The sequence below is a fragment of the Periplaneta americana genome, chromosome 14 (assembly GCF_040183065.1).
Source record: "Periplaneta americana isolate PAMFEO1 chromosome 14, P.americana_PAMFEO1_priV1, whole genome shotgun sequence".
NCBI classification, from domain to species: domain Eukaryota; kingdom Metazoa; phylum Arthropoda; class Insecta; order Blattodea; family Blattidae; genus Periplaneta; species Periplaneta americana.
In genome coordinates, this window is record NC_091130.1 from 77084662 (window position 1) to 77105189 (window position 20528).

Here is a 20528-nt window from a genome sequence, read left to right on the forward strand (position 1 = left end):
GAAAAAAAAAACATGAACCAGGTAACTTGTCCCAACCAGGATTTGAACCCGTGCCCGTTTGTTGCACGGTCAGATGTGTTAACCGTCACTCCACAAAGGTGGACCTCGCGACCTCTACACTGGATTGCATTAATGCCGTCTCGTTCTTTAGTCGTGCACAGAACGAAACTACGTCTTCTACCCCACCCCTACTGTGCACGCGCGGCTTGACTCGTCTGCAATGTGTATTCCGGTTTTCAGTGGTGTTCATACTAGCAGCTGTGCCGTCATCACAAATTAAAAATTGTTTGAATTGTATGTATACATTTCAGAGGTACAGCGATACGCCACTGCTCATAGGAATGGCTACTTCTGTGCCTTTTGTACACACTTAGGCCTACTGGAATAACAGTGGGAGGGAGATAAAGTACTGAATGTAAACACATCTTCAAAACGTCACCGCATTGCTTGAATAAATTGTACAATTGCAATGTCATTAAAACATCTTAATATATAAAATTGAATGTGGGTATGTATGTATGTATGTATGTATGTATGTATGTATGTATGTATGTATGTATGTATGTATGTATGTATGTATGTATGTATGTATGTATGTATGTATGTATGTATGTATGTATGTATGTATGTATGTATATGTATGTATGTATGTATGTATGTATGTATCTATGTATGTATGTATGTATGTATGTATGTATGTATGTATGTATGTATGTATGTATGTATGTATGTATGTATGTTCTCTATACAAATCTACACGGTTTGACCGATATGTGCCAAAGTTTGCACATTTAATCTTCATAACCAAGAGAAGTATATAGGCTACATTAAAATTGTGTAAATGGACGTTAAATTAATTAAAAAATAAAAATTGAAATAAATACGATCAAACATTAATGCATAATATTAAAATGCAATCTTCGACAGTCAATAGTTTTTTTTTTATTATTGTCTGTTGTATTCAACATCGACTTTCATGAAGCCACGGAAATTATAACACGAAATTAAATAACATTGTTGATACACATAATGAAGGCTAAAACTAGATAATTCATGCAATAAGTATCTTCACGCAGTCCAGGACCGTATTATGAATTTTTCGATGCAGTCGTAGATAGTGAGCAGACTATGTTTTATCCAACTGAATTCTAGAATTCTTTCAAACTACAAGGATTGCTACTACATAATTTACTTAATATTGAATAACCAGAAGTACTATTGCGAAATATTGACCCACCAAAATTATGCACCAACAAGAATTGGTGTGAAGAACTCATGCGAAACGTAATAGAAGTGGCAATATTAACTGGAAAAACGAAAGGGGAAGATGTTTTATCTCACGTATTGCTATGATACCCATTCGATTTTAAGCAACTGAAATTTCAGTGCGACTAACATTTGTAAAGGCCATATTAAAATGAAGCTCAAGGACAGTAGCTCAAAGTTGCAGACATTGACTTAAAAACTGCGTGTTTTTGTCACATCCTCGACTATATTTTAAATAAAGGATTGGAAAAAAGGGTTTTTCATATATCGAAAAGCAATTCTATGACATATGTCATGTTGCTAATGTAGTATGTGAATGTACGTAAGGCGACTGAAAATAACACTGTATTAATTCTAAAATATACGTCTCTCAAAATATTGTTCTCCACGTCCAAAAATATGTTACTGCGAAATTCTGTCTGCATAATCACGTTGCAAATATAATAGGCAATGCAATGTGGAAATAATCTCTTAATTTCTAAAATACCGTTAAGCCTATACGTTTCCCAGATTATTAGTATTTATGTTAAAAAAATGACTTATTGCAAGTTTATATTGTATCTTTATTCTGTGTATAAAATAAGAACTAATATAATATGTTCTGAATTTCTGAGATATAGTTTTTTCAAGTCATATTAAGAAAAGAAACTGGATATGATGTAAGTGGGTGTACAGCGGTCAAGAGGTAAAAAAATCTTCAAATATAAATTAAATTATATATGTACATAATTATTGATTCGATGCTGAAACTGATCAGAAAGAGGAAAAGGAATCATATTTACGTTGGGTTTTACTTCGTTCATAGTTTGATTTTCTATTATTTTATTTGTATTTCTGGCGATATGGAAAAGAAGGCCTAATGGTCTTAACTACACCACAATAAATAAATGAAAACAAATAAATATATAAATTCAAAAAACCGTTGACCGTCGGGCACATGATGACATGTTTTCTTTTCGGTGCCTGATTTACAACTGTTTTAAATTCAGTTAACGCTGGCGGAATTTCGATAAGGAGTTCATCAATTCATGTGAATGAAGTTAAGTAAAGATTCATCTTAGCTTAGTAAAGACAATTCATTTTGGTTGTCTATAGTTAGGTTCCGAGATTTCCGAAAATATAGTAACCAGTTTAATTAAAAATAGAAGCAGAAAGGAAAACCCGTGCAACGCCGGGTGCTTTCAGCTAGTTAGATATAAGAAGTTAAATTAATATTAAAATACTAATGCTAGGGGAGGTTGCCCTATTATCGGTCAGGCCATAATACCGGTCACCAGGTAGTTACACATTTATAAGCTATATAGGAGAAGCAACCCGTTATGAAGTGGTAGCCGATGACAAAGGAACTTGGTTCCTCGCATAGGGTTCAGTGTTTGCCTCGCCAGTCTGGAGGAAATCTTTGTGAAGTGAGCACCACGTGGTTTTTGTATTACGCTGTTAACGTTTGGTCCATTACTGATTGTGTTTAGGTGAGTTGTTCTTATCTATTATATTTTGTTGTATACTTAACATACCTAAGCAATGATTTAATGTGCTTACATTACGAAAAATTTTGTTATATATAATTCATTTGTCATTATCTTTATAACCCTTTTCTTGCCCTAGTGCCGGTCACTATGTCTGTTCCTAATACCGGTCATGCAGAAAGTCTTGTAACAACTGTAGTAAACTTATTGTACATTTCAGGGATTATTGTCAAGATGGCAGCAACCAGGAAAGGAAAATGGGATGAAAAAAACATGAAAATGGCTGTTGATGGTATGATGGCGGGAAAATTGACTTTGAGGGAAGCAGCTGGTCGCTTCTCTGTCCCTAGAAGAACTTTGAGTAACCGTGTATGTCTCCTTAAAAAGGGGAAATGCACTCAAATTGCACCCTCAATGGGAAGGTTTAAACAAACCTTTGATGATGAACTAGAGGGCGAACTTGTTTCGTATCTCAAATATCTTGATAGCTGTTTCTTTCCTGTAAATAAAACTGAATTCTTAAAGCTAGCCTATGCTCTGGCTGAGCGTTTCAAATTGCCACCGATTCAATAAAATAAAGAAAACTGCAGGAAACAAGTTTTATCGGGGATTTATAAAGCGGCATCCCGAATTTTCTTTGCGTTGTGCCCAGTCAACAAGCCGGCAGAGAGCTCAAGGCTTTAACAAGGAGCAAGTAGATGCTTTTTTGACAAATTAGAAGAACTTATGGATAAGTACTCATTCCCTCCAAACAAGATATTCAATTGCGACGAGACGGGTGTCAGTGTTGTATATTCAAATTCTCAAAAAGTGTTGTCCATTAAGGGGAAAAAACTAGTAAGCAAGCTAACATCAGGTGAACGGGCCAGGAATATCACAGTGATGCTTTGCATCAATGCTGCTGGTGACCAATTCATCCCGCCTTTATTTGTATTTCCGAGAATTCGAATGAATCCACAGCTCATGAAAGATGCGCCAGATGGTAGCATTTTTGATTCTCAAGAAAGCGGCTGGATTTCGGTTTCAGGATTTATTAAATAGCTGAAGGCTTTCATTGAGAGAGTAAATCCTACAGAGCAAACTCCAGTTCTGCTCATCTTAGATGACCATAGTACACACAAAGATCTTCAAGCTATTCTTCTTGCCAAAAAGCTTCACGTCCATATGTTGAGCCTTCCCTCACATACAACACACAAACTCCAGCCTCTGGATCGTGCTGTCATGAGGCCTTTCAAATCTACATACAATGCAGCTTGTGAAGAGTGGATGAGCAAGTGTGGAAAACTGAGATTGAAAATCACTGACAAATACATCTGCGGATTGGTAGGAACTGCGTTCACCAAAATATGCTGGATGGAATTGGCAAAGTCAGGATTCAAATGTACAGGGATATATCCCTTCAACGGGAATATTTTTTTCAGAACTGGATTTCCTACCAGCGTCAAACACAAGAAGAGTGGCAGAGGGAAGTGAACATGGCAAACCTTCAGCAGAGTCTTCAGATTTCAATGTCGACTCTTTGCCAGAGTCATCACCGACACTTCCGAAAAATCCAGCGGTTGACATGGCTGTTCCTTAGAAGTCTAAATCTACAGACTTCCAGAAGGGCATAGCTAAGGTCTCTCCTGTATCTGATGACGTGCAGAGAAAAATCGTTAACAGAAAAAGGAGAGGAGAAAAAAGTGCAATTCTAACGTCCACCCCCTTTATAAATATGTTAGAATAAAAGGAGGAAATCAAGCGACAGAAGAAACAAATAGCGTTATGTGGAAAAAATGGCCCTAAGAAGAAGGAAATTTCAGGCGGTAGGCCTACCAAACGTAAACTTCAGCTTGGGAAAGAAAATGAAGTCAACAAAAAAAGACAAAAATGATACCGAGGAAATTGAATGCATTATTTGTGGCGAATCTTTTGAGGAGGATTGGGTGCAGTGTTGCAAGTGTTGTGGTTGGGCTCTTGTAGGTTGTGCAGACAGTGACCAAATAGTCTATTTTGTATGTGAGAATTTCAAGAAATGACTAAGAGTGATACATATCAAGAGAATAGACATAATTGTATTATTTTCATTTAAATTTTGTGTAACTCTTCAGTCATACCTTTGTTTTTCCGTGTAAACCAACGTGACCGGTACTGGGAACAGTTTTTTGAAAGTCATTATCTCAACAGTTTAGGAAACACTAAATCATGGGTAATTAAACGTAAGTTATTTGATACAATTCTTGCACTGACTTATTTTTCATGTTATCCCGTATGTTAGATTTCAATTTTGTTTAAATTCATTAACGGATTTACCTCAAATAATGATAAAGGCTTAAGTGACCGTTACTAGGGCAACCTCCCCTATATCGAATAACTCTTCTCGGGTTCTCAGCCAGGTGAGTTGGAGATTAGCTTCCAAGCTTTCGACGGCTAGCTCTGCCATCTTCTTCAGGGACGAAGTGAAGATGGCAGAGCTAGCCGTCGAAAGCTTGGAAGCTAATCTCCAACTCACCTGGCTGAGAACCCGAGAAGAGTTATTCTACATCAAACGCCGGGAAAGCCTCAAGTCATACACTCCCCTATATCGTTCTTCCTAAACATTATTCCAACGCCTCCACTCTTTTTGGAGATGTCTATAGCATACTGCATTTAGTTACTCAAGTTTCCTCATTTGGTGTTTACAGTACTGACTGAAGACTGATTACACTGACATCTCCTTCTCGTAGTTTGTGATTGTCTCTTATCTTTGTGTTCACTTGCATACATTTAAGAACACTTTTGAAATGAAAAATATTGGAGTGAGGATGATACAACATGAAACTTGTATTTAAATGTGAATGAAAGACTCACAGGGCCCTGGTTCGAATCCTGGTTGGGACAAGTTACCTCGTTGAGATTTTTTCCGGGATTTTCCCTAAACACACTAAGAGCAAATGCTGGGTAACTTTCGGCGTTGGATCCTGGGTTCATTTCGCTGGTATTATCACCTTCATTTCATTCAGACGCTAGATAATCATAGCAGTTGATAAAGTATCGTAAAATAACTAACTAAAAAAGACTCACAGGCGTTCTTTGTACACATTGACCTTGAAAACATTTTCTTTTCTGACCTTACATATGGGGGAAATTCACTCTCTTCGGTAACATATTGTACAGTTGCAAAATGTCTGTACTGTACTGTCATTCGGTGGAATTACCACGTGATCGCCCGTAAATCAATCTTCAGCTTCACTTGCTGGAAGGAGCTACCGAAGAACAGTATTCCAAAAATATACTGATTTCCAAGCCACGTTCCTTATAGACAGTGCTGAGACTCAGGGGACTGATATTCTACTACTAAGTTCAATGAATTCGTACATGGAATCTGTATCCCTTCACATGTACAGTTGTCAAAAAAAAAAAAAAAAAAAAAGAGTGGCCACACTCGTGAACAGCGAAAATTTTCTAAGTCCACTTCGGGTAACGGTGATGTTAAACGATGCATGTCCTTGTAAAAGGAGTTCCGGAACTATGAAATTATTTCATATACGTGTCTCGTAGACCAGCGGTAGAGTGCTCGCTTAATAATTGAATGATTGGGAGTTCGGTCCTTGTTCAAGTTTTGATTTTATTTTTTTAATCGTTCTTTAGCGATATAAATAATATTCAAATTATAATTTGTATTCTGTTACCGTTCTTTCGCGTTATAAATAATATTCACGATACCATTAATATTCTGTTATCGTTCTTTCGCGATATAAATACTCTGAATTTATATAAGAAAATATTGTAATAGTCTATAAATAACCACTTTTCTTTGTAAAATAGGTAATTTTATTTAAATAATTAATTATATATTATATAATATCTTATATTAATTAAACAAACCGATATTTATCATTTATATTATGTTATCGTTCTTTAGTGATCCTGTATAAATAATATAGAAGTTATTTATATTCTGTTATCGTTGTTAGCGATATAAATAATATTCAAGTTATCGTTTATATTCTGTTATCGTTCTTTAGCGACATAAATAACATGAATTTAATATTAGGTTTGGAACAATACAGTTGCATAATGCTGGTGTTAGTTTTTTTCTTTTTACATTTTACATTATATTATCTTCAAACACAATAAAATGAAAAGGAGTGACATGGAATTGAACCTGAGACGTTTACATCAAAATTCCGACGTTCTTCCGACTGCACTACAAGGGCACAAGTAAAGAAACATTTGCGGAAAAATTGGCCCAATTCACCTCCAAGATTTTCTGATGATTTGTAGAAGTTCGTCCAGGATGCGGGGGACAAAGGCTAATTGGGATTTCCCGGTATCTGATCGGGTCAATAATCCTGAAAGAACTAAATTTAACCCTTGCGGTGAATTTCGGTGAAGTCCGGAGGGCCCAATTAGTCAAATCCATTCTCTTCACCGCCACGCTTGGTCCCCTAGAATCTATTAAGATTCGAAAGAGACAGTGGTGTGTGGAAAGCCACGGGATGTTAACGCATTTATCCTTCCCAAGAAAAACTGCAAACATGAGCATAGGAAGCTTTTAACAGAAAAAGAAGCATCTTCTGCGACCTCTGGAAAAAGAACTAAGGAACAGACTAGTGAAGTGTTTTGTGTGGCACTGTATGGGGAAAAAACATAGACATTACGATGAAATGAAGAGAAACATATAAAAGCATTTGAAATGTGGATGTGGAGAAAAATGGAAAATGTGAAGTGAACAGACAGAATAAGAAATGAAGTTGTGTTGGAAAAAGTGGATGAAGAAAGTATGATGGTGAAACTGATTAGAAAGAGAAAAAGGAATTGGTTGGGTCACTGGTTGAGAAGAAACTGCCTACTGAGGGATGCACTGGAAGGAATGGTGAACGGGAGAAGAGTTCGAGGCAGAAGAAGATATCAAATAATAGACGACATTAAGATATGTGGATCATGTGCGGAGACTCAGAGGAAGGCAGAAAAGAGGAAAGATTGGAGAATGCTGGGTTTGCAGTGAAAGACCTGCCCATGGGCAGAACGCTTATATATGTCCAGGATGCTTGGAATGTCGTGGCTGAGAATAGTAATTTGAAAAGACTCTAGTCGATTCCATGCCCACTCGACTGCAAGAATGCTGGGTAACTTTCGGTGCTGGACCCTGGACTCATTTTACTGGCATTATTACCTTCACCTCATTCAGACGCTAAATAACCAAGATGTTGATAAAGCGTTGTAAAAATAATCGAATGCAAGATGTGATCGAGATGTGGGAAAAGATAAATTAAATATATTGAATCGTAGCTTTTTGTTTTGTTTTTTGAACGATTAATTGTTTGAATATTGTAAGGCAGACACCAGTAAGTTTCTTTTGTTTATGCCACGAAAGATATTTTTGTTGAGAATAAAATCTTTTTTTTCTTTCCATTTGCAGCCATAATGTCATAATAAGTAATGATAAAGGCATGGCATAACACATTCATGAACCTGATGTTAATTACTAAAATAATCATAAAAGGGAAATGAGCAATTATGTATATTTTGTATCTCTCACTTAAAAACAAAAAAAAAATAAAAATAAAAATAAAAATAACATAAAGAGCACGAGGTTGTATTCGAACACAAGACCTCACGAATATGAGGCCAGAACGCTACTATTACACTATCAAGTAACACAAATAATACTTTAATTATAACTGTAGATATCAGGCAACGTGATACAACAACATGTAACATCGCCTGTCTCCGAACTATAGCGAAGATACAAGGAGGGAACTTTGCTTCTGGAGAGCGGCCACTTTTTCTTTTGACAACTGTACAATGAATGAAATTTCAACAGACAAATTCAACGCTTTTTCGAAGTCGACGTAAATGTATTTGATGAAAAATTCATTCTAATCGTTCCTATTTTACTACAGAACAAGCTCATGTAGCATTCTTGCCTTTGAACTCTTCAGGTAAGACTGGCAAGGAATTCGGTTGTGTACTCGGTTGATCCGGAAATCAATAATTTGGTTCTGTCTTCATCTACATTACATACCACCGTCCTTAGTTTTGTGTATAGGCCACTCTTTATCTCGTGCGCCGTAGCTTATGGTGGGGGTTAGTCAGGTAGCTAGATGCAAATGGACGCATAGCGAGGGAGGGAGGCTTTCTTCTTCCCCTTACACGCAAGTAGGTTTCACGAGATAACGTATGGCCTATACTCATATATAATGATTTATGTACCTCGTTTTTTATTGTGACAACGTTTTTAGTTCGTGTTTGAATTCAGTTTATGGTATTGTTTGTGTTTGTTTTTGAAAGGATTTAGATAAGGGCGGAAATAGCCATAGTAGCTGACGTACTCTTGTCATACCCCATTAACTAACTATATAAAAATTTCGGTACCAAATAATTTTAATCTGCCATATCTGTAATTCAGCTTGGATGTATTAGATGTTTTCTAATATCTACATTACTCAGTTGGTGAATGAATGAGTATCCAGATTAACTTTCTACAGTCAAACTTCTCCTGTATATATTATTCTCGTCTCAGTTGCAGTTATTGTCCAGTTCTTAGGGCCGTACCCAGGAACGTTACTTCAACTTCACATCCCACTTTAATAGATTGAGAACGCAGAATTTATATTCAGAAACACAACTTAACTTACATTTTAGTCGCAACTTAGTCAGAAGCTAGTCAGAGTCACTAGTACTATAATTTGTCTGAACAACTAATGAGACTAAGGTACGGTAAGGTAATAACTGCCTTCCATTGGAGGTAGCCCAGAAGGATTCAGTATACTCTCCTACATGAATTTTGCAATATTAAATGTTTACATAAATTTTGTAGAAAGAAAATTTAAATAAACATATATGAATAGAAAGTGAATAAAAAAAAATTAAACAGAGTGAATATGATGACTTAGAATTTGGCAAGCGCGTTTCAAAACTGAAGTTATGATGTCAGCAGTATTACAACATTTTTTGTAGTAAATAGACTTTTATTTCAAAATGATTGAGAGCACACAGCCTATAATGTATTTTCACTGTGACAATGTATTAAAAAAATCGAACCCATATAAAACAAGCATAATATTGTACTTTTTTATTTCATATTACAACATTTTTTAAGTAAATAGTTTCTTTTATTTCAAAGTGTTTCAGAGCATACAGGGTCTAATGTATTTTCATTGTGACAAAATATTAAACAGATCGAACCCATATAAAACAAGCATAATATTGTACTTTTCTACATCGTATTACATCATTTTTAAAGTAAATAGTTTCTTTTATTTCAAAGTGTTTGAGAGCATACAGGGTCTAAAGTATTTTCACTGTGACAAAATATTAAACAAATCGAACCCATATAAAACAAGCATAATATTGTACTTTTCTATTTCGTATTACAACATTTTTTTAAGTAAATAGTTTCTTTTATTTCAAAGTATTTCAGAGCATACAGGGTCTAATGTATTTTCACTGTGACCAAATATTAAACAGATCGAACCCATATAAAACAAGCATAATTTTGTACTTTTCTATTTCGTATTACAACATTTTTTAAGTAAATAGTTTCTTTTATTCCAAAGTGATTGAGAGCATACAGGGTCTAAAGTATTTTCACTGTGACAAAATATTAAACAAATCGAACCCATATAAAACAAGCATAATATTGTACTTTTCTATTTCGTATTACAACATTTTTTTAAGTAAATAGTTTCTTTTATTTCAAAGTATTTCAGAGCATACAGGGTCTAATGTATTTTCACTGTGACCAAATATTAAACAGATCGAACCCATATAAAACAAGCATAATATTGTACTTTTCTATTTCGTATTACAACATTTTTTAAGTAAATAGTTTCTTTTATTCCAAAGTTATTGAGAGCACACAGCCTATAATTTATTTTCACTGTGACAATGTATTAAACAAACCGAGCCCATATTAAAACAAACATAATAATGTACTTTTCTATTTCATATTACAACATTTTGTAAGTAAATAGTTTATTTTATTTCAAAGTGATTGAGAGCATACAGGGTATAATGTATTTTCACTGTGACAAAATATTAAACAAATCGAACCGATATAAAACAAGCATAATATTGTACTATTCTACATCGTATTACATCATTTTTAAAATAAATAGTTTCTTTTATTTCAAAGTGAATGAGAGCATACAGGGTATAATGTATTTTCACTGTGACAAAATATTAAACAAATCGAACCGATATAAAACAAGCATAATATTGTACTATTCTACATCGTATTACATCATTTTTAAAGTAAATAGTTTATTTTATTCCAAAGTGATTGAGAGCACACAGCCTATAATGTATTTTCACTGTGACAAATTGTTAAACAAATTGAACCTATATAAAACAAGCATAATATTGTACTTTTCTATTTTGTATTGCTACATTTTAAAAGTAAATAGAATTTTTATTTCAAAGCGTTTGAGAACCCATAGGCTATAATATATTTTCAATGTGACAAAGTATTAAGCAAATTGAACCCATTAAAACAAGCATAATATTGGACTTTCCTATTTCGTATTACAACATTTTCGAAGCAAATAGTTTTTTTTTATTTCACAGTGATTGAGAACACACAGGCTATAATGAATTTTCACTGTGACAAAGTATTAAACAAATTGAACCCATGTTTAAATCACGTCTGTTCAAGTCCCGTTAATAAATTATAATTAATCATCCATTTTGTATCTGGTACTATTAAACAAACCAAATTGTATTCTTATTAAATAACATACAAAACATATTATAATTTCCGTTACAAGTCTAACATAAACTGTTTTATTAAAATGTTAAATAACAGAAAAAACATTAAGGACATATTGCAAATTTTAGATAGAAAGTTGGTTACTGTGTTGAGATTTAGTAGGCCTAATCTTGAGAATAGAAAATAACTGCTCAAACATAATTTGGACTACGCTTTGTACCGGACATACATAACATTTGAGTAGCAAGCCTATGTAACCGAGGAAATTTTTGTTCGAGATATGTACTGTATTATAAAGCTCAATAAGGTTATCTTTACGTTTAAATTTATCTATCAGTTTTATATAATTTCGCAAATCAATCATTTCTATTTGGTATTCAGCAGTTTACAATATTTTGTCAATAGGAAATGGAGTAGCGAAAATGTGAAAATGCGGCTGAAGTTTTCCATATATGGTATCCACATTCAAATTCCGCATAACGGTCCTTCAATACTTAGGATAGTTCTTCAAATGTTTGTAGTTGAACAGTCTGAAATACCGAAGTTAAATTTGGGCTTCCATTAATAATTTATGGATGAGGGCAATTCGATCTTCCCCTCATATTGTTCAGTTCATTGATCGTTGTAGATGCTTTAATACAACGTTTTCAGGTATTATCACATACGAAGTCAAAAAAATGCTGATATAGATTTCTAGTTTTTAGTCATTGACTGATGCCCTCTTTAATAATTCCTAAAGCTTTAACTTCACTCTCGAACTTCAAAGAACATTCTGACCAATGCCCTTTTAATGATAATCAATGCATATAATATATACTACTATATAAAACAACAAAAAAAGCAAATAGTTGGCTGATGTCCTTTTAAGAATATGTAATTCATTTGAAATACAGTGTTTTAATATTTTACAAGATTATGTTGGTGCTTATTCAACTGCCGAAGACAGGTCTGAACCTCACAAGTGATACCTACAAGGCACCACTTATGAGGCAACTAAGCCGGAGGATAATGAGGTAGGGTGACCATTTCCTTTCCTCCATCATTGCATACATCGGCAATTAGCTACATGTTACACTAATCAGATTTCAGATGCACAGAAACAATGATGCTATCGATCTGAGGAGGCTGCAGAATAACATCACAGGCAAGCGGAGGAACGTTCTCCAATCACAATGGATACTGTTGCTGAATCGATACGATGATATACAGTGAATCATGTGCTAGAGGAGCGATCCTAAAAATCGACTTCAACAATCATTTCAATATAGGCTTAAGGACGTTGCACAATCAGCCTAAGGCTGCGGTGCTTGGCTACGGGCCCTCCTCCGAAGAAAAATTAAACATATCAATATAGGAAAGACCTGTTGTTTTCGTTTCTGCAAGTAATAAAGGTCCATACACCTTTCTCAGGGAAATGGTGCAGAAAACGTTTGGTAAATTCCGTTTGTGATATATGATTTTTTGTGGGTTTTCTGTGCCCCAGATATGCACATTTTGGAGACTTACTTTTCCAATTTAGTGGAATGTTTCTTAATCTGAGAATACTATGCAAAAAGAGAAATCGTTATTTCCCATTTCCCATCTCTGTTGTCATGTCATATTAAAGGTTCATCAGCATTGTCATCGGGTTGTAGAGCTTGTATCATTTTCAGCTTATATCCTGTCATACTCTATAGTATTTTTATAACTCACAACACTGTTGTCAGAGGGATATTTTACTCACGACTTTGTAGATTTTTGAGCTTCCGCTGGAAATATTCGATAATCCTTCGTAAGTTGTCTTCGAAAACTCATGATCATCTAGAACTTTCCCCCTCTACAGACGCATCCTTTTCCTTCAAACTGTTTATACAATGGGTGAATGTTATTCTCGGTTGAGGAGCAATTCGATATAGCCTTCACAACACACGTTGCATCTTTATGGTAGACTGAAATTTTGCATATTTGAACATACAACGCTTTATGGTTTAGACTTATTATTTTGTTTAATTTCATTATCCTAGGTACTAAAATCTTTGGAAAAAACAAATGTTATGAAATGTCATACTCGGAAAATTTCTCTTCGTGAAAACCATTTAATCGTATCTATGTAAGTATAGGGTCGTTTAGGGACATCTCGACACGCCAACGAAAAATGTTAATTTTGCGATCAATTTTTTAATAACATGTTATTCTAATACAAATTAATGTCAAAGTGTGAACTTCTCCCATAATGGGGGATATTTCGACATAGTGTGACAAACATAGGAAACACTTTAAAACCCAACATTTACATCACAAATTTTGCTCCTGAAATGTTAATATTTTATAATTCTCTTACTCACATTGGTCACTTGTGAATTATATTCAGTGTTGCCAATTCAGCGATTTTCCCGCTAAATCTAGCTTTTTTGGATAACCGTTTCGCGGGTAAAATTGTATTATCCCGCTTAGCGGGAATACTAGCGAATTTTAATCTTTAAAGTTACTGAAATGAAATTCATATTAGCATTATAAGCGACTTTCATAATTACATTTAATTCGTTCAGTGTGTTTTTTGTGAAATAATGGATGTGTTAATGTACTGATAATTCCATATTATATATAAACCTAACCTGTAATTGATTCTAGGTCTTACGAAAATTCGCTATCTATCTATATTTTAAAAATATTTTTTACTGGTTGAAACTGGTTTTGTCGGAATTTGGGTTTTAACGGTAACATATATATATATATATATATATATATATATATATATATATACTGCAATAAAAATTGAAATGTGTTGTGTCTGGAATAAAGGTGTTCAAAATTGCTTTAAAGCGCCACATTGGGAATGATAAAAGTGTGCAATATTCGTTACACTGGCGGGCGGATGTCGTTACATTGGCAGGTGGATACTCTATCTTGACCATTATTATTATTATTATTATTATTATTATTATTATTATTATTATTATTATTATTATTATTATTATTATTGAATAATAAGTATACATTAAAATCTAGAGATATTTGTTAGAAAATCGCGGGTTTTCGAAAGCCATCTAGCGGGATTATACGAACAACTGTTGGCAACACTGATTATATTAAGCAACGCAGTCTGCAGCAATAAACCGTAGCGAACAGACGTAAGCATCAAAAGCGCTGGCGAGTATATAAGCATTCGCTTGCGATAAAGGAAATCATCATAAGAGAAAAATGGAAAGTGGATACAACAGGAGATAACAGGAGTGGAAAAGCAAGTAAATTAGGCAGTGAAGTAGTGGAAAACAATACAAGGTTAAACCAGAAGGAAGCAGCACTGAAGACTCAGAAATTTGAAAACTTACGCCTAAAGGTAGAAAACGTCTTTGTGAAGATGGAGGATTTGCGAAATGAGAACAATCAATTAAAAGAGAAAATGAGTGATTGTGAATGCAATATGAGGAAAATGAATAGAATAACTTTTGGTGTAGAAGAAAAGGATAGCGAAAAAGGAGAGGGCTACTTGGAGAAAGTGTATGAAATGTGTAAATTGATTTTAATAATGTAGAAGTGAGTGAAGAACACATCGATGAAATATATAGATTAAGAGGAGACGTAAATAGACCCATTCTAATAAAGTTTAAGAGTACAAGAATCAGAGAAGTCATTTTGAATAATCGAAGACAGCTCAGTGGTTCAAAATTGCGCTTGCAAAAAGACTTGTCATATGAAATTAGAGACAGAAGAAAACTACTGTTCTTATTTTATAAAAGGATATTTTGCGAACTGTATGAATATAAGTTGAAAGTAAATGGAAAATTCTACAGTATGGAGTATTGCTTGGAAAATGAAGATCATTCAGAATTCGTAATACGTGTATATGTTGCAGGCGTATCTAGATCTGCCTAGCCAAACTGGATTCTACATACGGCGTTTAGGTAAATGTGTATTAAAAAGAGGATTATATATATTTGCCTAGGCATAGCGAGTGTACGGAAGAGTGTTAGGCAAATCTAGAAACTGTGTTCTCCGAGAAGCTACATTTAAATATCTTCACCTCACTTCGCGCACGCGCAATAGAAGCATTCTGTCGGCTGCTGTTCGGTCTGTTATAGTGGGAAGGGAGTACAATATCACGGGAGCGGCCAATGAGCGATCTGTGGGCCAGACTACAAAATTGTCGAGGTCCCTACCAACGTAAGATTAAACTAGCATGCAAATATACGCAAAACAAACATTGTAATTTGTTTTACTTACTCCTTTCCTAGGCTGAAAGCTGAGAATACTGTCAAATGCACTGGTGAATGTTCTGCTCCCTCTTGAAGCATTTAGCTTGTCCACATTGTGTAATGTCACTTCACTGTCACAATAAATGTCACATTTCTTACAATCAAACAAATCTACAGTAGGCTATCTTGCAATACGACACATAAAACGATTAGGTGCAATGAGTACAGAAATGTTATTTCCAAGATTGCAAGTTCGATCCCGGATCAGATCAGTAGCATTTAAGTCAAACGTCTAATGTTAATAGATTTAGTCGCATATAATAACGAAAAAATTCATGCGGGACAAAATTCCAACACACGGGCACAGGCCTTGGCGCAGTACAAATATGAAACGTCAACAATGGGGAAAAAGTTATGTGTTTCGTTTTGTCATTATAGTTGTAACGGTCAGAGTGTATTAGTTTTAAACATGGCTTCTAAGGAGAGGGATGCACTCATGCAGACAGAAAATAATACTCATAGTATTGTCTCTGATACAAGTGAAATGAAGTTTAAGTTTAACGCCAAAATTAGCAGCTTAAGGAAAGCAGAGTGTAGTGATTTCTTTGAAAAAGAACGATACAATGAAATAATACTATAAGGGGAATTGGCTAAGGTGAAGGCTAAGAAGACTTGTTTGTACTACAGACGATTGAAAAAAAATTGATGTTCTGATAATCGGTAAATACAAGAAGTTGACACTTCAAGAGATGAGATAAAACATTATGTACATGCTAATGAACTTATTGATATAGATACTACCAAGTGGGTAAGAAAGACTACTATATATATATATATATATATATATATATATATATATATATATATATATATATATATATATATATATATACGAGCTGGCAGACTATTTCCTTATCCAACAACTGCTCTGAATATGACCACAACACAGCGGTCGAAACGTCAGCCAATAACACCAAGACAACACGGTAGAAGCCCTGAAGCTTATCCACACACCATGTACACCAGCTGCGGAAGCCTACGCGAACATATTTTTCACAACTTTTCTTAGGTTATTCAACGGGAGTAGTATTCTTGACTTCATGGATCCTGTCTTCAAGTTCATCAAGAGTCTTGCATAAATAGCAATTCATGTGCTTCGTTCCATGTAGAAATTGTAGGCCAAATAAAATTGTATAACACTGCCAAGTAACGTTCACCATTCATGGTGTTCCGCAACAGATATGGCCCATCAACACGAAATTCGAACTTTTTTTGGGGGGGATGGCGCAAAGAAGAAGTGTATCCGAGTAAATATCAAACTCTTGATGAACTTCAAGATAGGATTCGTGAAGTCATGGCTGCTATTCCCGACGAGTACCTAAAAGAAGTTCTGGATAATGTACCTGTCCATTTGAGGAAATGTCTTGAAAATTCTGGAGCACATATTGAGTTGTGGCTTTCGCACATGCAATAACAATGCGTGAGCATTATGTGAACAGAAATGGGGGTTTCTATTCTGTAAACCTTTTGAGAAATACGCGTTCAAAAATAGGGTGTGACCTTTCACCCATCCTGTGCATGCAACTCATCGCAACTGTGACTATGGAGATACGGGTAGAATGCTTTGCAATTTAAAACAGAAATACAAAAATGTGTCATGAGATATTTTTATGATTTACTTAAACTTATGTGGACGTTGTAAAAAAATGTAACGCAAGTGAGCACGGAATTGTAGTTAAACCAATCAATTTTAATGAGTGTATCGCACGAGGACAGGTGGTTCTTATCGACATGCAAACTTTTGCTGGTTGGAAGTTTAAGTACGTAATGGTATACAAAGACCACCTTCAAAATATGTAAGCCTACGAGCTCTAAAATGTGAGAGAACAACAGAAGTAGCATAGAATCTCTTGATATATTCTGTTAAATTAGAAACAAGTCATAATTATTTTTTTCCCAATGAGAAAAATATATCTTCAATGGATAATGAGCGGCCCCGTAACAATATATTATGAGGCAGAATAGACTGAGCTAAAGCACAATAATATACAATGCAGTGCAAAAAAAAAGTGAACGCTAGAAAAAAATTATTTTGTGATTATATACTAGGACTTAAAATCTCTGTTGAAATCTGAAGTAGTTTTATAGTTTTATGATGCTGCTGGGATATACTGTAAGAAAAAGTTAGTAAAAACTACCCTAATAACCATTTTCAGATCTTTAACGCATTTGTACTTTATTACCATTATCAGAGGCAATCATTGTTAACATTTATTGTACCATATGTTTGGGGGATGGCTTGTGATTTTGAAGTTAACCGAAGCAAAGACGTGTTTTGTTAACTGTTTGACGCAGTTACGAAGAAGTTTTCATACGATCAATATGCCATTAAGATCGAAGGGTTGTTGAATTGATTGAAGATGGAAGATCTTATCGCTGTAGAGCGGAGAGACTTGGAGCATCCGTTGGAAGCGAGCACGGAGCTGGGAGACAATTTAGAGGGACAAATTAGTACAGCAAAATGCCAGGACCGCTTTATATGGCTTCAAATATTGCGGAATCGGTGTACGACTGCCGCCTGGGTCCAAAATCGACTCTATCAAGTCCATCGATTGGAAGTGAGTGTGTGGACAGTTAGGAGCAAAGAGTTTGTAATATATAACTAGAGACACCAACGGCGCTAGTGTAGCGTACAAATTTGAACCGCTGTTCGGCCGCCATTAAAGGGAGTTGATACTTCGCCGGGATTGCGAGCAGTTCATGCTAATTTGAGGAGTATGAGTGTATATAAGTACACATGAAGGGAAATAATAAGAAAATGGTGAAATACTGCGCCGCAAATAATTGTTCTAACATAGCTTACTATTGTAGGATGCCCAGGAAAGCATTGAAAGAATATTCTAAATGCAGTTCCACCTTTGAATGTGTTTACAGAATGTCGGAACATTTCTTGGATAAAGCTTTTCCAGAAACACATTAATCAGGTTTATACGGTTTATTTCAACAATGTATGTATTGGTTAGGTGCCATCATATTACAATAGATTGTAATAGCAAAGTGCACAAGAAAATCCTCAGACAGCATCTGCATAAAACTGTTTTGTTTCAGAATAAATGGAATCATTTATGTTCCCGTTTAGTACAGTATGTACTCCTAGTTTATTGTTGAAAGTTTAGCCGACGGCAACCAATTTATTACCACCACCACTACTAGTAGGCATACTAATACCACCAATACTTGGGCTACTATTACCACTAATACTAGGCTTACTATTACCAACACTACTAGGCCTAGTACCACCACTACCACTATTAATGGCACCAATACTAGGCCTACTGTTACTACTACCTACTAAGCCTACTGTTACCACTATTCCTAAGCCTACTGTTACTACTACTACTAGGACTAGTATTACTATTACTACTACTACTGCTACTAGGCCTACTAACATCACTAATACTAGGCACTATTACCACTACCGCTGGGCCTACTGCTACTAATAGGCTGCTAGGCCTACTGCTACTAATACTACTAGGCCTACTGTTATTACTACTACCTAAGCCTACTGTTACCACTATTCCTAGGCCTATTACCACTACTACTAGGCCTACTGTTACTATTACTACCTACTAAGCCTACTGTTACTACTACTACTACTACTAGGCCTTTATTATATCACTAGTACTAGGTCTACTATTATCACTACTACTAGGTCTACTGTTACTACTATTAGGCGTACTGCTACTATCTACTAAGCCTACTGTTACCACTATTCATAGGCCTACTATTACCACTATTCATAGGCCTACTATTACCACTACTACTAGGCCTACTGTTACTACTACTACCTACTAAGCCTACTGTTACCACTATTTCTAGACCTACTGTTACTACTACTAATAGGCCTACTACTACTACTACTACTACTACTAGGCCTCTATTATGTTACTACTACTAGACCTACTAATATCACTAATACTAAGCCTACTATTACTTCTACTACTAGGCCTACTGTTACTATAGGCCTACTACTACTACTATTACTACTACTACTAGGCCTATTACTACTGCTGCATTAAAAAGCCTGTACTGACCTCTAATCTATGGTCGTCAACTGTAGAATTAATAGATTGTTTTATGACGATAAAAATTTATCCTTATTTTGTTTTAAATCATTGTTTCCAGAATTTTGATGATTTCATATTTCACCACTAAACATTTTCTAAGCACCATATACCTTCCTCTTCCTTTGCATGAAAGGACAAAAGTATAGATTATTTTATTACAGTAGATATCTATTATTATGGTCTTACACAATACTGGTAATATTGAAAATTCATGTTGGCATTTCCATTGTTCAATATTTCACTTACTTATCCCGAGTATATATGGGTCATATAATTTATTTTTTAACATCGCCATAGATGAATCATATAATATTTCAATAAATACAGCTCTCCTCTACCATTCATATTTATTTAATCACGATCCATCTTTTGTAAAAGATGTTTAAAACAGTGTCTATCACCAGGCTACATCAATGTATTGTGGTACTGTTTTCGAATTTTGCGCCGCAAACACTCCCTTTAATGGCGGATGCTAGCCGATTCAATTTGTGACATTTTTCTTGCCTGCCACTCACGGGTATGTGTCTCTAGTAAGTATTACAAACTCTTTGGTTAAGAGATGTCTCCACGAATCGATCCTACAATCAGGGAGACCTGTCACAGGATCCCAGTTGATTCGGAAGCATTGTGCTGCAAGACTTAAGTTCGCTCATCAACATACCAACTGGACGTTAGAGCAGTGGTCTATTGTCTTGTTTACAGATGAGTTTAGGTTCGATGCCCGGCCCAGGAACAATTTTTCCCTCGTAATTATTCAAATAAACTTTACGGGGAGTTACACCTGAGAGCTTGATTAGCATAATACATGTCACTGTACGTA